Below are 22,809 nucleotides of genomic sequence, written 5' to 3'. Positions count from 1 at the left end.
TTCATCCCAAAAATGAATCTTTTAACATATCGGACCCTGAGGTTGCATTTTATAACGGTTTTGGCCCCTGACACTAACTTTGTTACTTATTTGCAGTTAAGTGTAAGGGTAATTAGGTCATTATATACCTTAGTGGCTGCTTTTGATAATTACAAAGTTCTAATATTTAAGAAATTATTAATGTAATTACTTAAGGTTTTTTTTTATTATTTCGTTATTTTCACGAGTATTATTTAACAAAATACGTTTTAAATATACAGATGAATATGTATTTTCATTAACTGTTTCTTTTTATAAAAGTCGTTTTAAAAAATGATTTGTTTTTTTACATTTGTTTAAACCATCTATCGTTTTTAAAATTGTTCCTTTTTAAACCATTGGTTTTTAAAACCGTTCTTTTTAAACTCATTTATCTTTTAAAGTTTTTTTTAAACACTTCATTTTATACCATTCTTTTTAAAATGATTTATAAGTCTCACTTTTTTAAGTCATTCATTTTTTTTAAATCTTTTAACATATTCCCTGAGGTTGCATTTTATAACGGTTTTGGTTCCTGACACTAACTTTGTTACTTATTTGCAGTTAAGTGTAAGGGTAATTAGGTCATTATATACCTTAGTGGCTGCTTTTGATAATTACAAAGTTCTGCTAATATTTAAGAGATTATTAATGCAATTACATAAGTTTTGTTTTATTATTTCCTTATTTTCACGATTATTATTTAACAAAATACGCTTTAAATATACAGATGAATATGTATTTTCATTAACTGTTTCTTTTTATAAAAGTCGTTTTAAAAAATGATTTGTTTTTTTTTTTACATTTGTTTAAGCCATCTATCGTTTTTAAAATTGTTCCTTTTTAAACCATTGGGTTTTAAAACCGTTCTTTTTAAACTCATTTATCTTTTAAAGTTTTTTTAAACACTTCATTTTATACCATTCTTTTTAAAATGATTTATAAGTCTCACTTTTTTAAGTCATTCATTTTTTTAAATCTTTTAACATATTCCCTGAGGTTGCATTTTATAACGGTTTTGGTTCCTGACACTAACTTTGTTACTTATTTGCAGTTAAGTGTAAGGGTAATTAGGTCATTATATACCTTAGTGGCTGCTTTTGATAATTACAAAGTTCTGCTAATATTTAAGAGATTATTAATGCAATTACATAAGTTTTGTTTTATTATTTCGTTATTTTCACGATTATTATTTAACAAAATACGCTTTAAATATACAGGTGAATATGTATTTTCATTAACTGTTTCTTTTTATAAAAGTCGTTTTAAAAAATAATTTGTTTTTTCACATTTGTTTAAATCATCTATCGTTTTTAAAATCGTTCCTTTTTAAACCATTGGTTTTTAAAACCGTTCTTTTTAAACTCATTTATCTTTTAAAGTTTTTTTAAACACTTCATTTTTTGCCATTCTTTTTAAAAATTTTTAAACAACTCACTTTTTTAAGTCATTCATTTTTTTAAAGAGTAAATTGCCAAAATTTTACCTGAGGTTTAGGCACATATGCAAATTTTATCCAAAATAACTTTTTGTACCATATTGCCCTTCACTTTTGGGCTAATTTGCCATTTTCATCCGAACATCTAACTTTTTGGCCAAAATCGTCCCAAAGTTTAGAATTTCTTGCCATTTTCATCCATAAATCTGCCAAAAAAAATAGCCCAAATTAGACATTTGGATGAAAATGGCAAAAAATCACAAAGGTGAAGGGCAATATGGTACACAAAGTTGTTTTGGATGAAATTGGCAAACATCCATAAACCTGAGGGATGACTTTGGCAATTTACTATTTTTTTTTAATTTTACAAAACGATGTGTATAAGAACAAAAGAAATGTAAGATTTGAAAAAAGAAACATTTTAATTAAAAGTTTGCAAAAGATTGTTCATTTAAAAAAAAATAGAATGGTTTATTTTGGACCATTTATTTATTTAAAATTCGTTATTTTTTTAACCTTTCGTTTATTAAATTCGTGCATTTTTTAGTACTTACACTTTTTAACTTTTTTTAAAGGTTTTGTTTATTTACAAACATCCTTTTTTTAATCTTCGTTTTTAAACCATTCGTTCATTTAAAATCAATCGTTTTTAAATTCCTTTGATTTTTTAAATCGTTCATTTTCTTAAGTTCTTTTTCCCTAACGACTATAAGTAAACTGAATTCAAAGTTTAAAAATGGAACGATTTCAAAAACGGTTCTAAAAGGAATGGTTTACGATTCAAAGTTGTAGAATGCGCAACACATATCACCAATGTGACACGTGAAGAAATACCCTTAACAACCCCTGTTCACGACAGGTGTTGAGTCCAAACTATAGTACTATCGTTGCTAAGGTATCAGGCAACAATCACTGTGTAAACATAACATACAAGCGTTCATTGAATAACACGTATAACATGCGAGAGCGGTTAGCGTATAAAAAGTGTTTGCGTTGTGTGTCAATGTGATTTGATATAAGTAACGTATGTAACACCCAAAAGTGCGTTAAGCAAAAAGGGATCGAGTATACTCACATTTCGTGTTTAATAAATAAACACAAGCTTGGATTGAAAGGAGCGCTTGAGAGATTAGTCTGATCAGAGAACAATAGCATAAGCAATGAACAAGTTGTTAAATGGCGTGTCGGTGAGATGGGGACGGATGGTGATTCGATCGGATGACCGTCCAGACGGATGACCATTCGGTCGGAGGGTTATTCGTTTGGGAAGGATGTGTTTGTGTATTGCCTAAACTTAAAGTTTTCGTTGTAGTATTTTAAAAAGTATGAAGTGTTTCTATTTATCAAGTCGTCCGGTCGGACGGTCATCTGGACGGATGGCCGTCCGCTCGGATGGTAATCCGAGTGGAGACTGTTATGCTTTGAAGTTTTGAATTGTTTAAGTGTTTTAAAATCATAGATCGCTTGGTCGGATAGCCGTTCGATCGGATGGCTGTTCGACCGAGCAACTGTTTTGGGTTGAAAACCTGCAAAATCAGCTAAGTTTAAAAGGTCTTGTGGGTGAACCGAGACGTTATGATGACGTGTTAAACAACGGAAATCTCATCAAGCCCAGCTCATTCGCTCGGACGGGAATCACCCCGTTCGGTCAGACTTAACTGTTCTTGATGGAGTTTCATGTTCAACCCATGAATCGGTTGTCTCCTCGTTAAGTATCCATCCTCAGTCCGGGTTTCCACTAGAGAATTAGTAGTGAACCCGAACGAGTCCAGATCCTAACGGTTTTGTGTAACACCTCGAAAAATTTTCGTCCAATAATGTCTTGACACGTGTCATAAGGTTCCGGTATGTGAAAACAAACATTAGAGGGACTAAAAGTGACAAACAGCGAAAACTATGGAACGTAAGGGTCCAAAGTGTCAACAATGGATAGATAGACTCTATGATAACCCTACATAATGTTCATAACCTTAAACGGGTGGTTCATGGATCATACGACGTGGAAATTGCACAAAAGTGAGGAATTACAAACTATAGGGGCCAAAAGTGTCAACATATTTAATTTATACCTCTGAGTGAACTTTAGGCAGACCGGAAGCTTTGAGAAGCTAAAATATACTCACTAGAATATGTGGTTAAAATTTCGTGAAGTTTCGTCAACGTATGAGAAAGTTATGGCCAAAACCGTACTTGAGGGGTTAAAAGCGTCAACGTCGAATTTCATGGCTTTTCGGTTGAGCGCAAAGTTATCCGAGGACATTACCATGTAGGTAAATGTCCCAAGGTTCTTAAAAACCAAGTTTGGGGGTTTACGGGTCAAGATAAGTAGCCGAAACATCGCATACAAGATCAGGGACCAAAGCTGCCAAGTTTGAAAATGGTTTGGCTGATCAGCAGGTCAGGCGACCCGCCTGGACAGACCCAAGCGGGCCGCGTGGGACTACCAGTAATAGGATTCGCGAAAATGGGTTATTTGGGTCCGAATTTGAGCGTGTAACAGCTGTTTTTCACCTCCAATTGCTCCAATAAAAATGCATGCATGGCTAGGACAACAGTAACCTCTGAATTCAGCTTTAAATCAGTTCACAAGACCATTTCTTGGGCATTTGCAATTGTGATCAAGAACTCTTTCAACTCTCAAGAACTCTCAAGACTCTCTGGAGCATTCCTGGACATCAAGGCCGATTCTTAGTGTTAACTAAGCTTCAATAGGACCTTTGTAAGCTCCTAATTTAGTCTATAATTCGTTCTTGCATAGTTTAATTGCTAAAAGTCAAACTGTTGTTCTTATACTTTGACTTTCTGATTAAACGAGTTTTACTCAGTCATTTCTCAAATTGAAACCACATATATGTTGGTATTTATGTGGGAAACAAACCCTCAAAAGGGTATTCTTTGATTCCCACTATATGCATGTTAATTGTCGAGTCAAACTTGTTTCTAAAAAGTCAACAGAAGTTGTTTTTGCAAAAATAAGCTTGAATGGTAATGTAAAGGACATGCAATCTGTTTGATCATCATAAATAACTTGTAATACATATAAGAATGTGTTTTACCATGATCAACTCGACAATCTTTAGTATAGATACGAATCGGAACCGAAAGTCTTGTAAAACGACTTTTCGTAGACTATTGATTCGGATTCGTACATGCATGTTTGAGATCTGTATTGGAGAGTATTTTTGACCATTTTTATTTTGGTAAAACTCTCTGGAATTTTTGTTGTTTGTGTCTATGCTTAGCCGATTCATTTGCATGTTTCCGATTATGCTTAAAAGTTGACTATTTTGCCCTTTTTGAGATAAAACGTGATTTTTGGAAAAGTGAAAGAGTAGAAATCTTTATTTCTAATATATAAACTTGCACCGAAAATTTCGGATCAGTTGGTGGTCCAGATTTTGAGTTATGGCCATTAGCGTAAAACTATGTTCTTAAGTTACATAAACGGCCCTTTTCGCATATAACCCATTTCAGGCCACGTTTTGATACAAAACTTTTTACCCACTGATGTTATATAATATTTTGGGATTTTTGATGATTTTTAATTTATTTTTGGCTGAACGGATCTTAGATCGCTTAGTTATTTCGGTTTATGTCGGTTTTGACCGTTTAAGCCATAAAATGAGTTTTATGCATTCTTTTGACCCGAAACCTTTTCCTACTGATTTTATATGTTAAATAAATTATTTTAAGTATTCTGGAAATATAAAAATCCCAGATTTATTTTGAAAACCCGGAAACGGCGTTAAATCGCATTTTAAGCATTTTTAACGCATAATAAGCGTTATACTCATTTTAAACATATAAGACTTATACCTACTGATGTGTTTAGTGTATTTTTATAAAATAACAGTAAGTATAAGTATATGAACTCAGGTTTCCAGTTTTGGCAGTTTTAGCCCTTGTGAAATTACTAAAATACCCCTACGGTGCATAGTTTGATTTTAAATGTTAAGTTTGGTATATGGGTCATACCCTACTGTTATAACATGTTAAATGAAGTATATTTACTGTATAAACCAGACCCGAAACTCAGATTTCTAATTTGACTCTTTTATAATCGTTTAAATGACCAAAATGCCCTTATAAGGCATAAATTGAGTTTAAAATTATTCCGGGCAATCTAGATCATAACTTACTGATATTATATCATAATTTAAGCATATTATCTCAGGGAACTTGCATTTGACTCTTTTGGCTACCCGTAACGCCCTTTTTGCGTTCGGTTCGGTTTACGTAACTAGTTTGCGTAAATTGACCAAAACGGGTCAAACGTTATCATTTTTATCTCAAAATCCAGAATGTATTTAGTATACCCATATTATACAAGTATTCAAACTTGTCGGGTCTAAATCACATTCTATCCGGTCTTTCGCTTAATCGTGCGCTTGTACCGTATCATCCTTAAAACTAACCGGTCAAAGCTTAAGCTTAAATAAAAGACCCGTTAGGAATCTAATAGGTTATTATAAACCTTTGTTCCAGATTAGGAGGCCCAGTAAAAGCTACCTACACTTACTGTTTGTGATTCATATTTGCTCAGGTAAATACATTTTGACTTATTTTCCCTATACGGGCTTGGGGTACGGTATTTAAAATACCGCTTGATCGGGCGCACAAGTCCTGCACCTTATGGGTGTACAGTCTTGAATAGCTTGTGCGACTCGTTTAAACAGTCTTGTCTTACTTTAGGCTTTGGGGGGTTATTGACCGTGTCCCGGATATCCTTGGCATTATCTTACGAGATGGCCACGACCAGAGCACGGGGTGTAGGCGTACACCCGACGTGTATAACTCTTTAATGTGGTGTGTCATTTAATCTTTAGCCCGGACAGCAGATCCCGGGCCACCATAAGTACGGGTACATGTAAATCGTTCACAAGTTTATATTGCATAAATATCCCAAGTTAATAAAAATATTTATGCCTTGTGCATTTAAATCAATTTTCAATCATTTTCAAAATGAGTCAGTCGATTTGTATTTACCAGTGTAAACTGACGTATTTTCCCAAAAGGTTAAGTGCAGGTACTATACGAACTAGGCTGGCTGTTTCCTAAGAGCGTCCACTATAGTCTCGCAAGCTCGGACGACAAATAACTGTTGAACAATTTATTCTTATTTTTATTTGATCCGCCTGTGGATCCGTTTCAACTACTTATGATGTTTATTATGTCATTTTTATTAAAGTTGAAATGTATCTATTCTGCTTCCGCTGTGCATTATTATATTGTGTTGTTTGTCTATGACGATGCCAACTACGTCACTGTACCCCACACCGGGCCCACCGGTGACACGTGGAAATCGGGGTGTGACAGGTTGGTATCAGAGCCAACGCTGAGTGAATTAAACACTAGTCCTTTGTGTTTAATCTCAGTTACACAATTGCACAATCCTCGATTTTCGAGTCTAGACAAAGAACTTAGGAAATGTTCGACATTTCGTTTATTTTATCTTTGTTTTTATTATTAGCCTTGTCTTATATATTTTGTTGTGCAACTTGTTTGATTTTTGACAGGTTCATCATGCCGCCACGTATGCGAGGACGAGGAGGATTCGGACGAGGAGGATTCGCCACATCACATGACCACGAGGCAGGAGCCTCGCACAGGCGAGCCCCATCAGCTTCGCACAACACTGCAGCCCATGATCTTTGGAGATCATTCGCCGAGCCAGCTAGGCACTCGGTATCTTTGAGCACCTCGCCATCCCTACCCCACTCATTTGGGCCCCACTCTGAAATTGGGCCCCATGACTCCCATGGATCTTTCATTCCATTACACCAGTCACCTCACCACTACCCAGCACCAGCTTATCAGGGCCTGTACAACCCTGATGCTTACTTGGATGAACCAGTGGGTCATAACCCACTAGGACCTGAAGACCACTTCTCTGGTGGTAACGAGATGGAGGTCGACGAGGACACTGACCCTTCCCTGCCACCGTCCGGCACGCCTAACCATCCCATTGAGATATCGGATGGGTCACTATACAGGGGATCACCATTCAATGGTGTTGATAGCTATGAGGAGAGGTTCAGGCGGCACGATTGGTATTACACCCCCAGCCACCACAACTCTCCGATGCTCCAGTCTCACCATGGTTCTCCGGTGCACTCGCAGCACCACTCTCAGCAGCAGCAGCTTCAGCAGCCGCCCTTGCAGCAGGACCTATCTGAGGCCCTCTGGCGCGACGTGGTCACTCCGTCGCCACCGCCACCACCAGTTTTACCTACTCCGCCTCAGAGGCCAAGGAGGAACGCGCGTATGTCTACGCGAGGAGGGATTCGCATTGCCACCCCTCGACATTCAGTTAGCGGCCGCTACTCGCCGCTACACGAGGAGTCCGAGACGGGAGAGTCTCAGCATCCCGTCTCAGAGGTTACTTCTGCGACTATTGCGCCACTACCGCCGCAGAACTTTGGAGAGCCCATTCCTGCGTATGCTAGCGCAGCGCAGTTCAACCCGTTCGAGCCGACTTTTCCTCCTGGTTATGATTATACGGGAGATCCCTACTGGTTAGCTTCAGGCTACAACCCTCTTAACCAGGAGAGTGCTTTTGAAGGTCCCTGGGGTACGGGACAACCAGCTTTCGGGTTCCCACCGCAGGGATACCAGCAGCCGCAGCCTCCACAGCCACAGCAGTAGCCACCGCCGCCGGCGCCAATGATGTCGCCACCGCAAGTCCAAGAAATCCTGCAAGGGATACACGACGTGCGACGGGAGTTGCAAAATGATCGCCGACACAACCGCGGTATGTTCAAGAAGATGGTTGACTTGATTAAGGGTAAGAGTAAGAAGGATTATTAAATCCTTTGTTGTTAGCTCTTTTACTCATGTCCCTGCGTGGACATTTATTCCTGTATTCTACCCCTGCGTGGGTATATTTCTCTTATTCTACCCCTGCGTGGGTATGTTGTTCTGTTAACCCCTGCGTGGGTTTGTTTTGTTTTATTTGTTGTTGTTGTTATTGGTTTAGCCCCTGCGCGGGCATGTTATTCATGTTATTTGAATTAAAGTCCCGTTTAGGGCAAAGATGTACTAGTTACTTTATTTAAAATTTAAAATGGTTAATTTGAATTTCTCATTTTATTTATGTGCATGAATATAATAATTAAAATAAATGGAAAATATCAATTTTTATTTGATTTGCCATTTTAATAAGAATCTTAGTAAGGTAGAACCTAGCTTGAATGCCTTATTTACAGGCCTAGCCAATATGGTAAAACCTGGTTGAAAAGATTCAAATCTCTGTTAACATCTGAAAACATGTTAACATTCCTGGCCAAGCGTGATCTGTAAAATCACACAAGCCACCCTTTATTATTTACAGATTATATCTGTACACAAGTCTGTTTATGACTTGATACCTACGGGTTATGACTATGTCATATAGTGGCAGTTGTGGTTTATGACTCTCTGTCTAGTAAAGGATTATTTGTTTAATTATACAATTTCTAATCCTATAAAAATCTAAATTTATAATTTAGTAATTGTCCGAAGTGACTAGGCCTATTGTGCCAATAAATATATTTCATTCCATAATATAGTTGCTAATAAAAGCCTTGAATGAAATTAAATAAATTAACTATTATGATTCTTAATATCATGGTTAATAAATCGTCTAGAACGATAACACTGTTAGGTTTCTAAATAAAACCTTGTCCTTTTATGTAGCTTAAAGCTACAATGGCCAAATCAGAGGAGACCAACAGTCATTCTGGAGAACACCCAGATAATACCAGGATTCACGTCACTGGTGAAGAATTGCAAGCACTGATAGATAACGCTGTTGCCAAAGCTATGGATAGGCAATTCAGGGAATCTAGCGGTACTCGGAGTAGGACCCGAACAGTAACGCACGTAAAGCCCAAGACTCATTCTGAGGCTCATAGTAAGCCACCTTCTAAAAAGAGTGAGCCGAAGAAAGATGAGGATGATAAACACTCCTCCAACCACAGCAGTATTCCTAAGCAAGAAGTCAAGCTGAAGCATGATACGCACAGCAAGTCCTGTACGTACAAGTATTTCGTATCTTGCAAACCCAGAGATTTTACTGGGGAAAAAGGAGCAGTAGACTGCATGACGTGGATTGATGAGATGGATACTGTGGTTGATATCAGCGGGTGTGCTGATAGGGACGTCGTGAAGTACGTGTCCCAGTCGTTCAAGGGAGATGCGTTAGCATGGTGGAAGTCACTCCTACAAGCTGCCGGTAAGGCCACTCTGTACAGTTTGTCATGGGAACAGTTTGTGGCCCTGATCAAGGAGAATTTCTGCCCGCAACATGAGGTCGAAAGGATTGAATCAGATTTTGTATCCCTAGTTATGAAGAACCTCGATTGTCAAGCGTATCTTACTACGTTCAATACTTTGTCTCGGTTAGTGCCTTATCTGGTGACCCCGGAGCCGCGAAGGATTGCTCGATTTATTGGGGGTCTGGCACCGGAGATAAAGGCAAGCGTCAAGGCTTCAAGGCCTACGACATTTAGATCCGTAGCTGATCTATCCCTCTCCCTCACTCAAGATGTAGTCAGACTGAGAGCTATGAAGAGCTCAGAGGAGAACAAAAGGAAACGTGAGGATGACACCTCACGGAGATCTGAGAAACGACACAGAGGGAACAACGACCATAAGAAAGGGTCAGGGTTCAAGAAAGGAGATCAGTCGGGTGAAAAACCCAGATGCAAGAACTGCAAGAGACACCATTTTGGGAAATGTCGTTTGGAAGCGAAATCCCAGTCTCAAGAAAAGCGATGTGGAATCTGCAAGTCCACAGACCATAAAGCTTTAGATTGCAAGAAAATGAAGGATGCAATTTGTTTTGGTTGCAACGAGAAAGGGCATATCCGGCCAAATTGCCCAAAGAATGCAAAGAAAACTGACGACGGGAAGAAGACTAATGCGAGAGTCTTCAGAATGGACGCCAAGGAAGCAGTTCTAGACGACAACGTCATTACAGGTACGTTTCTTGTAAATGATGTTTTTGCTAGAGTCTTGTTTGATTCAGGAGCTGATAAGTCGTTTGTAGATGATAAGTTTTGTAAATTGTTGAACCTTCCTGTTAAAACCTTAAGTGTGAAATATGAGGTGGAATTAGCCGATGGAACCATAGAAACCGCCTCGACTGTTCTAGATGGATGTGTTATATCCATTAGGAATCATTCTTTCCCGTTATCCTTGCTTCCCTTTAAGCTAGCTGGATTCGATATAGTGATAGGCATGGATTGGTTATCGAGTAACCAAGCCCAGATCCTGTGCAATAGAAAGCAAGTAATAGTTAAGACTCCGTCTGGTGAGTCACTTACTATTCAAGGAGACACCCAGCATGGATTGCCGGAGCAAGTGTCCATGCTCAAGGCATCCAGATGCATGCAGAAGGGATGTGTCATTTATATGGCACAAGTTACCATAGATGAGTCGAAGCCGAAGATCGAAGATATCCCTGTTATCTCAGAATATCCTGAGGTATTCCCTGAAGAGCTACCTGGTTTGCCACCAGATAGGCAAGTAGAGTTTCGGATAGATATCATACCAGGCGCAGCACCTGTAGTAAGAGCACCATACAGATTGGCACCAACGGAGATGAAGGAGTTGAGGACGCAGTTGGATGAGCTTTTAGCCAAAGGTTTTATTAGACCTAGCTCGTCTCCTTGGGGAGTGCCAATCTTGTTCGTTAAAAAGAAGGATGGATCGATGCGTCTGTGCATCGATTACCGTGAGCTTAACAAAGTCACTATCAAGAATAGGTATCCGTTACCCAGGATCGACGATCTGTTCGATCAGTTGCAAGGAGCAAGCTATTTCTCCAAGATTGACCTGAGGTCAGGTTATCATCAGTTAAAGGTCAAAGACGAAGATGTGCACAAGACAGCGTTTAGGACTCGTTATGGACATTACGAGTTCCTAGTGATGCCTTTTGGGCTCACAAACGCACCAGCCGCGTTCATGGATCTCATGAATCGCGTCTGCAAGCCCTATCTAGATAAATTCGTCATTGTCTTTATTGACGACATCCTTATCTACTCGAAGAGCCAAGCTGACCATGAGAAACACCTTCGTTGTATTCTCAAACTTCTGCATCAGGAGAAGCTTTATGCCAAATTTTCGAAGTGTGAATTTTGGCTTCGAGAAGTCCAATTCCTTGGACATGTAGTAAGCGAGCGTGGTATCTAAGTAGATCCCGCTAAAGTAGAGGCAGTCATGAACTGGCAGGAGCCGAAGACTCCTACCGAGATTCGCAGTTTCCTCGGATTGGCAGGATACTATAGGCGATTTATTGAGAACTTTTCAAGAATTGCTGCGCCCCTAACTTCGTTGACTCGTAAGAAGATTAAGTTCGATTGGGGCCCTAAGCAGCAGGAATCCTTCGATATTTTGAAGAAAAAGCTGAGCAATGCTCCAGTGTTGACCTTGCCAGATGGCATAGAAGAATTTGTGGTGTACTGTGACGCATCACATACTGGTATGGGCTGTGTACTCATGCAAAGAGGCAAAGTCATTGCCTACGCTTCTCGACAATTAAAGGTGCACGAGAAGAACTACACCACCCACGATTTGGAATTGGGTGCAGTTGTATTTGCTTTGAAGCTATGGAGACATTACTTGTATGGAACCAAGTGTATAATATATTCAGATCACAAGAGTCTTCAACACTTATTCAATCAGAAGGAATTGAACATGCGTCAAAGGCGTTGGATGGAAACTCTAAACGATTATGACTGTGAAATAAGATACCATCCAGGCAAGGCAAATGTGGTTGCCGACGCCTTAAGCAGAAAGGAAAGGGTGAAACCAATCAGAATCAATGCCAAGCGCATTGAAATAAGAAATAATTTGAACGAAAGGGTGTTAGCTGCACAGAAGGAAGCTGTGTTGGAAGCTAACTATCCTGCGGAAAAGCTAGGAATAACTGAGGAGCAGTTATCCTACGACAAAGATGGAATGCTACGACTAAACGGACGAATATGGGTTCCAGTTTATGGAGGACTTCGGGATGTTATCCTCCAGGAAGCCCACAGCTCTAAATATTCCGTTCATCCTGGAGCTGATAAGATGTACCAGGATTTGAAAGCAAACTACTGGTGGATTGGTTTGAAAAAGTCAGTAGCTGAGCATGTAGCTAAATGTTTGACTTGTGCGCAAGTCAAGGCTGAGCATCAGAAGCCGTCAGGTTTGCTTCAACAACCTGAAATTCCCAAGTGGAAATGGGAAATGGTGACAATGGATTTCATCACCAAGTTGCCGAAGACGAAAAAGGGAAATGATACCATATGGGTCATAGTAGATAGACTGACTAAGTCAGCTCATTTTCTATCCATCAAGGAGACGTACAGCTCCGATATGTTAGCTCAATTATACGTCGATAAGATAGTAGCGCTACATGGTATACCTATATCTATTATCTCAGATAGAGATACTAGATATACGTCGCATTTTTGGAAGAGTTTCCAACAATCGTTGGGCACTCGATTGAATTTTAGTACGGCTTATCATCCTCAGACTGATGGTCAGAGTGAGCGTACTATTCAAACTTTGGAAGACATGCTTCGTGCATGTGCGATCGACTTGGGTGGTAGTTGGGATAAGAACCTACCACTGATTGAATTCTCCTACAACAATAGCTACCATTCCAGCATAAAAGCTGCGCCTTTTGAGGCCCTATACGGTAGAAAGTGTAGATCGCCCATTTGTTGGGCAGAAGTTGGAGATGTCCAGTTGTCAGGACCAGATATCGTCTTTGAGACGACAGACAAGATCGTTCAGATCCGTGATCGTTTGAAAGCTGCCAGGGATAGGCAGAAAAGTTATGCGGATCCTAAGCGCAAAGACTTTCACTTCGATGTAGGTGATAAAGTATTGCTTAAAGTATCGCCCTGGAAGGGTGTGATGCGATTTGGAAAGAAAGGCAAGCTGAGCCCGAGATATATAGGACCTTTCGAGATTATCGAACGTGTCGGGTCAGTCGCTTACAAGTTAAACTTGCCTGAAGAGCTTAGTGCTATTCATAATGTGTTCCACATCTGTAATTTGAAGAGGTGTTTCGCTGACGATTCACTGGTTATACCGCATACAGATATACACATAGACGAGAGTCTGAAATTTGTGGAAAAACCTTTGTCGATCGAGGATCGACAGGTAAAGAAGCTTCGAAGGAAGCACGTGCCTATTGTTAAGGTCAAATGGGATGCCCGTAGAGGTCCCGAATACACGTGGGAAGTGGAATCCACGATGCAAGAGAAATATCCCCATTTGTTTCAGTAAATCTCGAGGGCGAGATTTCTTTTAAGGGGGTGAGGATGTAACACCTCGAAAAATTTTCGTCCAATAATGTCTTGACACGTGTCATAAGGTTCCGGTATGTGAAAACAAACATTAGAGGGACTAAAAGTGACAAACAGCGAAAACTATGGAATGTAAGGGTCCAAAGTGTCAACAATGGATAGATAGACTCTATGATAACCCTACATAATGTTCATAACCTTAAACGGGTGGTTCATGGATCATACGACGCGGAAATTGCACAAAAGTGAGGAATTACAAACTATAGGGGCCAAAAGTGTCAACATGTTTAATTTATACCTCTGAGTGAACTTTAGGCAGACCCGAAGCTTTGAGAAGCTAAAATATACTCACTAGAATATGTGGTTAAAATTTCGTGAAGTTTCGTCAACGTATGAGAAAGTTATGGCCAAAACCGTACTTGAGGGGTTAAAAGCGTCAACGTCGAATTTCATGGCTTTTCGGTTGAGCGCAAAGTTATCCGAGGACATTACCATGTAGGTAAATGTCCCAAGGTTCTTAAAAACCAAGTTTGGGGGTTTACGGGTCAAGATAAGTAGCCGAAACATCGCATACAAGATCAGGGACCAAAGCTGCCAAGTTTGAAAATGGTTTGGCTGATCAGCAGGTCAGGCGACCCGCCTGGACAGACCCAAGCGGGCCGCGTGGGACTACCAGTAACAGGATTCGCGAAAATGGGTTATTTGGGTCCGAATTTGAGTGTGTAACAGCTGTTTTTCACCTCCAATTGCTCCAATAAAAATGCATGCATGGCTAGGACAACAGTAACCTCTGAATTCAGCTTTAAATCAGTTCACAAGACCATTTCTTGGGCATTTGCAATTGTGATCAAGAACTCTTTCAACTCTCAAGAACTCTCAAGACTCTCTGGAGCATTCCTGGACATCAAGGCCGATTCTTAGTGTTAACTAAGCTTCAATAGGACCTTTGTAAGCTCCTAATTTAGTCTATAATTCGTTCTTGCATAGTTTAATTGCTAAAAGTCAAACTGTTGTTCTTATACTTTGACTTTCTGATTAAACGAGTTTTACTCAGTCATTTCTCAAATTGAAACCACATATATGTTGGTATTTATGTGGGAAACAAACCCTCAAAAGGGTATTCTTTGATTCCCACTATATGCATGTTAATTGTCGAGTCAAACTTGTTTCTAAAAAGTCAACAGAAGTTGTTTTTGCAAAAATAAGCTTGAATGGTAATGTAAAGGACATGCAATCTGTTTGATCATCATAAATAACTTGTAATACATATAAGAATGTGTTTTACCATGATCAACTCGACAATCTTTAGTATAGATACGAATCGGAACCGAAAGTCTTGTAAAACGACTTTTCGTAGACTATTGATTCGGATTCGTACATGCATGTTTGAGATCTGTATTGGAGAGTATTTTTGACCATTTTTATTTTGGTAAAACTCTCTGGAATTTTTGTTGTTTGTGTCTATGCTTAGCCGATTCATTTGCATGTTTCCGATTATGCTTAAAAGTTGACTATTTTGCCCTTTTTGAGATAAAACGTGATTTTTGGAAAAGTGAAAGAGTAGAAATCTTTATTTCTAATATATAAACTTGCACCGAAAATTTCGGATCAGTTGGTGGTCCAGATTTTGAGTTATGGCCATTAGCGTAAAACTATGTTCTTAAGTTACATAAACGGCCCTTTTCGCATATAACCCATTTCAGGCCACGTTTTGATACAAAACTTTTTACCCACTGATGTTATATAATATTTTGGGATTTTTGATGATTTTTAATTTATTTTTGGCTGAACGGATCTTAGATCGCTTAGTTATTTCGGTTTATGTCGGTTTTGACCGTTTAAGCCATAAAATGAGTTTTATGCATTCTTTTGACCCGAAACCTTTTCCTACTGATTTTATATGTTAAATAAATTATTTTAAGTATTCTGGAAATATAAAAATCCCAGATTTATTTTGAAAACCCGGAAACGGCGTTAAATCGCATTTTAAGCATTTTTAACGCATAATAAGCGTTATACTCATTTTAAACATATAAGACTTATACCTACTGATGTGTTTAGTGTATTTTTATAAAATAACAGTAAGTATAAGTATATGAACTCAGGTTTCCAGTTTTGGCAGTTTTAGCCCTTGTGAAATTACTAAAATACCCCTACGGTGCATAGTTTGATTTTAAATGTTAAGTTTGGTATATGGGTCATACCCTACTGTTATAACATGTTAAATGAAGTATATTTACTGTATAAACCAGACCCGAAACTCAGATTTCTAATTTGACTCTTTTATAATCGTTTAAATGACCAAAATGCCCTTATAAGGCATAAATTGAGTTTAAAATTATTCCGGGCAATCTAGATCATAACTTACTGATATTATATCATAATTTAAGCATATTATCTCAGGGAACTTGCATTTGACTCTTTTGGCTACCCGTAACGCCCTTTTTGCGTTCGGTTCGGTTTACGTAACTAGTTTGCGTAAATTGACCAAAACGGGTCAAACGTTATCATTTTTATCTCAAAATCCAGAATGTATTTAGTATACCCATATTATACAAGTATTCAAACTTGTCGGGTCTAAATCACATTCTATCCGGTCTTTCGCTTAATCGTGCGCTTGTACCGTATCATCCTTAAAACTAACCGGTCAAAGCTTAAGCTTAAATAAAAGACCCGTTAGGAATCTAATAGGTTATTATAAACCTTTGTTCCAGATTAGGAGGCCCAGTAAAAGCTACCTACACTTACTGTTTGTGATTCATATTTGCTCAGGTAAATACATTTTGACTTATTTTCCCTATACGGGCTTAGGGTACGGTATTTAAAATACCGCTTGATCGGGCGCACAAGTCCTGCACCTTATGGGTGTACAGTCTTGAATAGCTTGTGCGACTCGTTTAAACAGTCTTGTCTTACTTTAGGCTTTGGGGGGTTATTGACCGTGTCCCGGATATCCTTGGCATTATCTTACGAGATGGCCACGACCAGAGCACGGGGTGTAGGCGTACACCCGACGTGTATAACTCTTTAATGTGGTGTGTCATTTAATCTTTAGCCCGGACAGCAGATCCCGGGCCACCATAAGTACGGGTACATGTAAATCGTTCACAAGTTTATATTGCATAAATATCCCAAGTTAATAAAAATATTTATGCCTTGTGCATTTAAATCAATTTTCAATCATTTTCAAAATGAGTCAGTCGATTTGTATTTACCAGTGTAAACTGACGTATTTTCCCAAAAGGTTAAGTGCAGGTACTATACGAACTAGGCTGGCTGTTTCCTAAGAGCGTCCACTATAGTCTCGCAAGCTCGGACGACAAATAACTGTTGAACAATTTATTCTTATTTTTATTTGATCCGCCTGTGGATCCGTTCCAACTACTTATGATGTTTATTATGTCATTTTTAATAAAGTTGAAATGTATCTATTCTGCTTCCGCTGTGCATTATTATATTGTGTTGTTTGTCTATGACGATGCCAACTACGTCACTGTACCCCACACCGGGCCCACCGGTGACACGTGGAAATCGGGGTGTGACATTTTGAGTGAAAAGTTAAGAATGTTGAAGAAAAGTTTGAAACATTTGAGAGATGTTTAGATTTAGTTGAAATCAGTGAAGAATCGTGTAGAAATCTGTTAGGTTCGGACCATCCTTGCAGAGATGAAGTCATTCTCCGAAGTTCATAAGAACTCGTGATGACGTCACCCTTGAACAGCCCGAAATCAAGTGATTTCATGGTTAAAAGTTGTGATTTGATGGTGAAAATGATGAGGAAATGTGTATTGATGAAGAAAGTACAAGATTTGAGTTGAAAACTTACAAGAATCGTGAGGAATCGAGAGAAAAAGTGGCCAAGAGCGTGCTGGTCGGAGGGGAGCTGTCACATCATGAACAGTGATGTGACAGGTGAGGTATTTATAGGGGAAGGAGGAGAAAGGTGGTGGAGGTTGACGGGTCGGATGGCCTTTCGATCGGATGGTCATCCGGTCGGATGACCATTCGATCGAAGGGTCATTTGATCAGATGGCGTTAGTGGGTTGGTTTCTGACTTTTCGTTTCGTGTGTTGAGCGTTGCCTTCTGTTGCGAGCGAGTGATGCGATAGTATTATACATTAGTTACACAAATAACATAACTACTAATAATCATAAAAGTATTACTTAATTTTCGTGTCCACGATGAGATTGCGTTGCGATAGAGTTGCGATTGCGTTTGCGATTATCATCCCAAAACAAATATAAACATGCACAAATAACACATAATGGCACACACACATAAAGTACTACCAATAACTGCGATTCGAGTTGCGATGCGATAACGATGTGATAGCGTTTAGTAGATTAGCATTTTAACTGCGTTTATCGCATTGTTACTTCACATAATACAAATCGCAAACAAATATGGCGGTAACTAGCATACATCGATTATCGAGGTCCGGGAGTACAAGCAATAATCAAGAAAGAAATGTCAGATCTGATTAGCAATCTTTTCTTCCTTTGACTTTGACTTGTACTTTGACTTCAAAAAGTCGGGTTGTTACATTAACCATCCACGTTTTCATTAGACTAAGGGGTGTGGTTCCCTTCCCCCCACCTTCACATGACCTTCACCTCACCACCTTCTTCTTCCCGTTTCTTTTTCCCATCAAAGGGTATGATCTCCCAATCCCCCTTCCAATAATATTAAGAGAAAGAGGGAGAGAGAGAGAAAGAGAGGTTGATCGGGCCAGACGGGGAGGATATCCCGTGGGCAACGAATTGGAGCGGTAGCGGCGGTGTTCCCCGTCGGGGAAGCCTTCCACCTCAGCATCCCGAGACCACACCCCACCATCTTAGGCCAGGGTGTGGTATACCGCCCCTAGCCAAATCATCAAAATTAGTGCCCTATAGCGCCCCTTAGCCACCCCCTGGCGCCAAGGGGGGGTGCCATTGAGTCTCCGCCAACACATTAACGCGTGTTATTAAGCATGCATGTGAGACCCATTCCTTTTCCACCAATCAGATTTCCTTTATCTTTTTATTTTTTTTATATTGTTTAAAAGCGGCTTTCATTGAAAGGATGTTAAAGGAAGAGACTTTAAAGCCTCCCATATGAGGTTACGTCTACGTGACGTGAAAAAGTCCTTAGGGGCTTTATACCATAGTGTGTGCTTTTTAGCACAAAACATAATAAACTCATCTATTGGTCAATGTAACATTCCCATTTTTATCATATAAGAATTTTAGGTTTGTTTAAAACCACGAGTAACTAGTTTATTTTTAATATAATTATTCGACCCAAATAGTTTTAAAAACTATTTTATATAGTTGATTGAAATATTACAATTAATTAGCCTGTATATGGGTGACCTTTCTAAATAAAATAAAAGTATATAAAAATTTATATTATTAGACGAGTAGATTACGGGTAAGTTGAAGATTAGAAATATAAAGTATTTAGATGGACCCATGAACCATTTAAATTATAAAAATACAATATATTTGAACCTACTCCGTTTTTAATAAAACTTGGTTCAAAATATAGATACAAATATTCTCGTTCTAATGACATATTTATTGTTTTGTAAAACATCATATTGTAGAAGTTATACACGCCAAATGAGTAAAGTAGTTAAATTAATATAATAATTGATGTGTGTAAATACAACATATAAATCACATCAATTAAGGCATAAAACTAACCCTTTTTAAGTACTAATGTTGGAAAAAGAGTGTTTTTGTCTTCCTTTTGTATTTTCAGGATGAAATGAGCTCAAATTCACAAAAGAAGCAAAAAGACAACTAATTCTAGCATAAATACAAGGAAAGGAATAAAAGTAGACTGCCCGGACCCTCAACGGCATCCTCCAAAGCAAAAAAAGAGAAAACAGAAGCCTGAACACGCCCCGTGCTCAGCCAGCACGGGGCCGTGCCCAAGAAGCAGCATAAAAGATAAACTTGTAGAAGCTTCTATTGCCCACCACGGGGCCGTGTCCAGTGAGCACGGGGGCGTGGTGAAAGTACAGCAGGCGCATTAATTGTAATTGCGAATTACAATTAATGAGGAGAGAGAGTGTCAGACGGGCACGGGGGCGTGTCCAGCGGACACGGGGCCGTGCCCAGCCTTCTGTTCAGCCTATAAATAGGGGTGCTTGGTTTCATTCCATCTCATCCCTTGGCACACCACCTCTCTCACACTTCATCCACCACCCACCACCACCATAACACCATCATCCACCACCATCATCCATTGTCCATCGTAGAGTGTGTGAGTCGTCTCGGGATCCAAGATTGATCGTAAGAGTTCTTGACAATCAAGGCCATGTTTGCCTAAGTCTCTTACATCACTTGGTGAAGACAAGTGTTTAGTATAATACTTTTTATTTTTAATCTTTTGCACTTTTTATTTGGTTTTGTATTAATGACTTTAATAACTAGTTGCTTATGTTGAAGGTGATCTTTCCTTATCGTTTGTCCGTGGTGTCTTGGCATTATTTTACTGTCTATATAAAATAAAAGATTTTCACCATTCATATCTCCACGGTCTATATGGAGGTATGTTGGCTACCTGGTCGGGGGTTAAGGGAACGGTTCGGTAAGGGTCTTGCCCTTGTTCAGCGTTTAGAGGTCCTGCTTGGGACCTGGGTCAAATTTAGTAGGATCTCCTTCAATGCCCATAGGTATTGGATGGCGGGGATCCAAACTCTTTGACCCCCTCATAAGTTAACTACTATTAATACTATAACCCGGCTATTTAGGACTGTATCCCTGCTGACTCAGACTACTTAGCCGAGGGTAACGTCACCGCCGAAAGCGGGGCCTACCATAATTTGCATTTATAACTTAATTCATTATCTTCCAATAATCCAACCCTTTAGGATTGTATCCTTGCTGACTCAAACTACTGGGTTGAGGGTAGCGTCGCCTTCAAAAGAGGGGCCTACTACAATAACTAAAGATAATCTCTTAAACAAGTGCAAAAGTGCGAAAATAATCAAAGGTTATACTAATACACGAGTCGGATCCAAGTGATTCATCTTGTCTATATGTTTTTATTTTATTTTTCAGCATTTAGTTAGTTTTTATTTTCTTAGTTTAAAAATATTTTTCTCACTTTTTGATTTGATTAGACGTTGAGGATAAACCGGTATTAAAAGCTCTTGTGTCCTTGGACGACCTCGGTATCTTACCAACACTATACTACGTCCACGATGGGTGCACTTGCCCATATGTGTGTTTAGTGTTAGTGAATATCGTGTTTTATAAATTTAAAATTTGGCTAAAAGGTGCAAAAAGGGCTTAATTATATATCTAAATTATATTACACTACACACGCATCAAGTTTTTGGCGCCGCTGCCGGGGACACAAGGATTTTAAGAAAGTTAGGAATCAACGGCCTAATCATATTTTTATTCTTTTTTTTTAATTTTTAGGATTTTTCTTAGTTTTTTCAGCTTCTGCAGAGCTCAGCACGGGCCGTGCCTGGTCGGACACGGGCCGTGCCCAGCATCGTTACTGGCAGTTTTTAGTTTTCCAAGTTACAGAAGGCTGACCACGGGGCCGTGTCGGTGCAACACGGGGCCGTGCCCATCTTCCAGTAACTGGGGTCTGGAAAATATTAACTGTATCTCCGACCACGGGCCGTGTTCGCTGAACACGGGGCCGTGGTGAACCTTCTGACCAATATTCTTTTCTGTTTTTATTGCAGGACTTGGAACCCGACGCCAATCTTACATAGTGTATGAGCTCCAGTTCTAATAAGGACATAAAGGAACCTTTAGAAGAACCCGAACGCTTTCTCAGAAAAAGATTAAAAGCTAAAAACCAAGAGAAGGTTTCGGGTGATCCACCTCCAATGGCGGACCAACGTACCCTTATGGATTATCTACGACCCACCGTAGGTAATCTAGGCGCCGCTATTAATGCTCCGAATGTCGAAGCTAATAACTTCGAACTCCGGCCGCATTTGATACAAATGCTCCAAAACTCCGCAACCTTCCATGGGCTTGCGGACGAGGATCCCCATCTACATATCACTAATTTCTTAGAAATATGTGATACCTTTCGGATCAACGGAGCATCAAATGACGCCATCCGCCTCCGTATGTTTCCTTTCTCACTAAAAGACCGAGCGAAAGCTTGGCTCAACGCCCTCCCAGCTGGATCGGTAAACACCTGGGATGAACTAGCCCAAAAATTTCTATATAAGTATTTCCCTCCCGCCAAAACTGCTAAATTAATGACTGAAATTAATACATATTCACAAGAGGACGGGGAATCCTTATATGAAACTTGGGAAAGGTTCAAGGAGTTATTACGCAAGTGTCCACATCACGGCCTTGCGATATGGCAACAAGTATCCACTTTCTATAATGGATTGTTGCCACACACAAGGCAGACACTTGATTCTAGCTCCGGGGGACTTTTAGGTAATCGACGCCCACACGAAATATATAATCAAATTGAGGAAATTGCTCAAACCAATTTTCAATGGCACACCCCCGGGGGAATAAATCTATTGCCCCGGGCGCCCATAAGGTCGATGAAAGCACTTCTTTACAAGCCCAAATCGAGGCCCTTTCTTCAAAAATAAAAAAAATTGGAAATGACAAAAACAGTCTCGGTTATGGCTTGTGAATGGTGTGGTGAGTCACATGAAAATTGGAGTTGTATGAAAGAAACGGACGATCAACAAGAAATGGTAAACTACATTGATAATAGACCTAGGCCGTCGGGTCCCCCAACGGGAACTTACAACCAAGGATGGCGAAACCACCCAAACCTTGGTTGGAGGGAACCCGGCAATAGTAGTAACCAACAAACCCAACGAACAAACTTTCAACAACCAAGAAATGAGTCACAAAATTTCACTCAACAACAAAGTGGACGAGAAAGGCTTGAAGATACTGTATCTCGCCTCATCTCCGACACTGAAAAGAAAAACTCGGAAAGATTTCTACAATTAGAATCAAATTTTAGAAATCAACAAGCTAGTATTCAAAACATAGAAAAACAATTAAATCAAATAGCTCAAAATTTTGCCGAGAGACCGCAAGGCGCATTACCTAGCAATACCGAAACAAACCCAA

At 39.4% G+C, this 22,809-nt stretch overlaps 1 non-coding gene across 1 annotated transcript; it reads right to left on the bottom strand.

The window, feature by feature from the left end:
• Positions 1-21,953: 21,953 nt before the first annotated feature.
• LOC118479938 lies at positions 21,954-22,060 on the bottom strand. Its single transcript, XR_004861580.1, has one exon. It is a non-coding gene; the product is annotated as a small nucleolar RNA R71 (small nucleolar RNA).
• Between the last annotated feature and the right edge of the window lie 749 nt (positions 22,061-22,809).

The sequence above is a fragment of the Helianthus annuus genome, chromosome 6 (assembly GCF_002127325.2).
Source record: "Helianthus annuus cultivar XRQ/B chromosome 6, HanXRQr2.0-SUNRISE, whole genome shotgun sequence".
NCBI classification, from domain to species: Eukaryota; Viridiplantae; Streptophyta; class Magnoliopsida; order Asterales; family Asteraceae; genus Helianthus; species Helianthus annuus.
The sequence above is the reverse complement of the archived record's forward strand: the minus strand, read 5'-3'. Positions and strand labels throughout refer to the sequence as shown.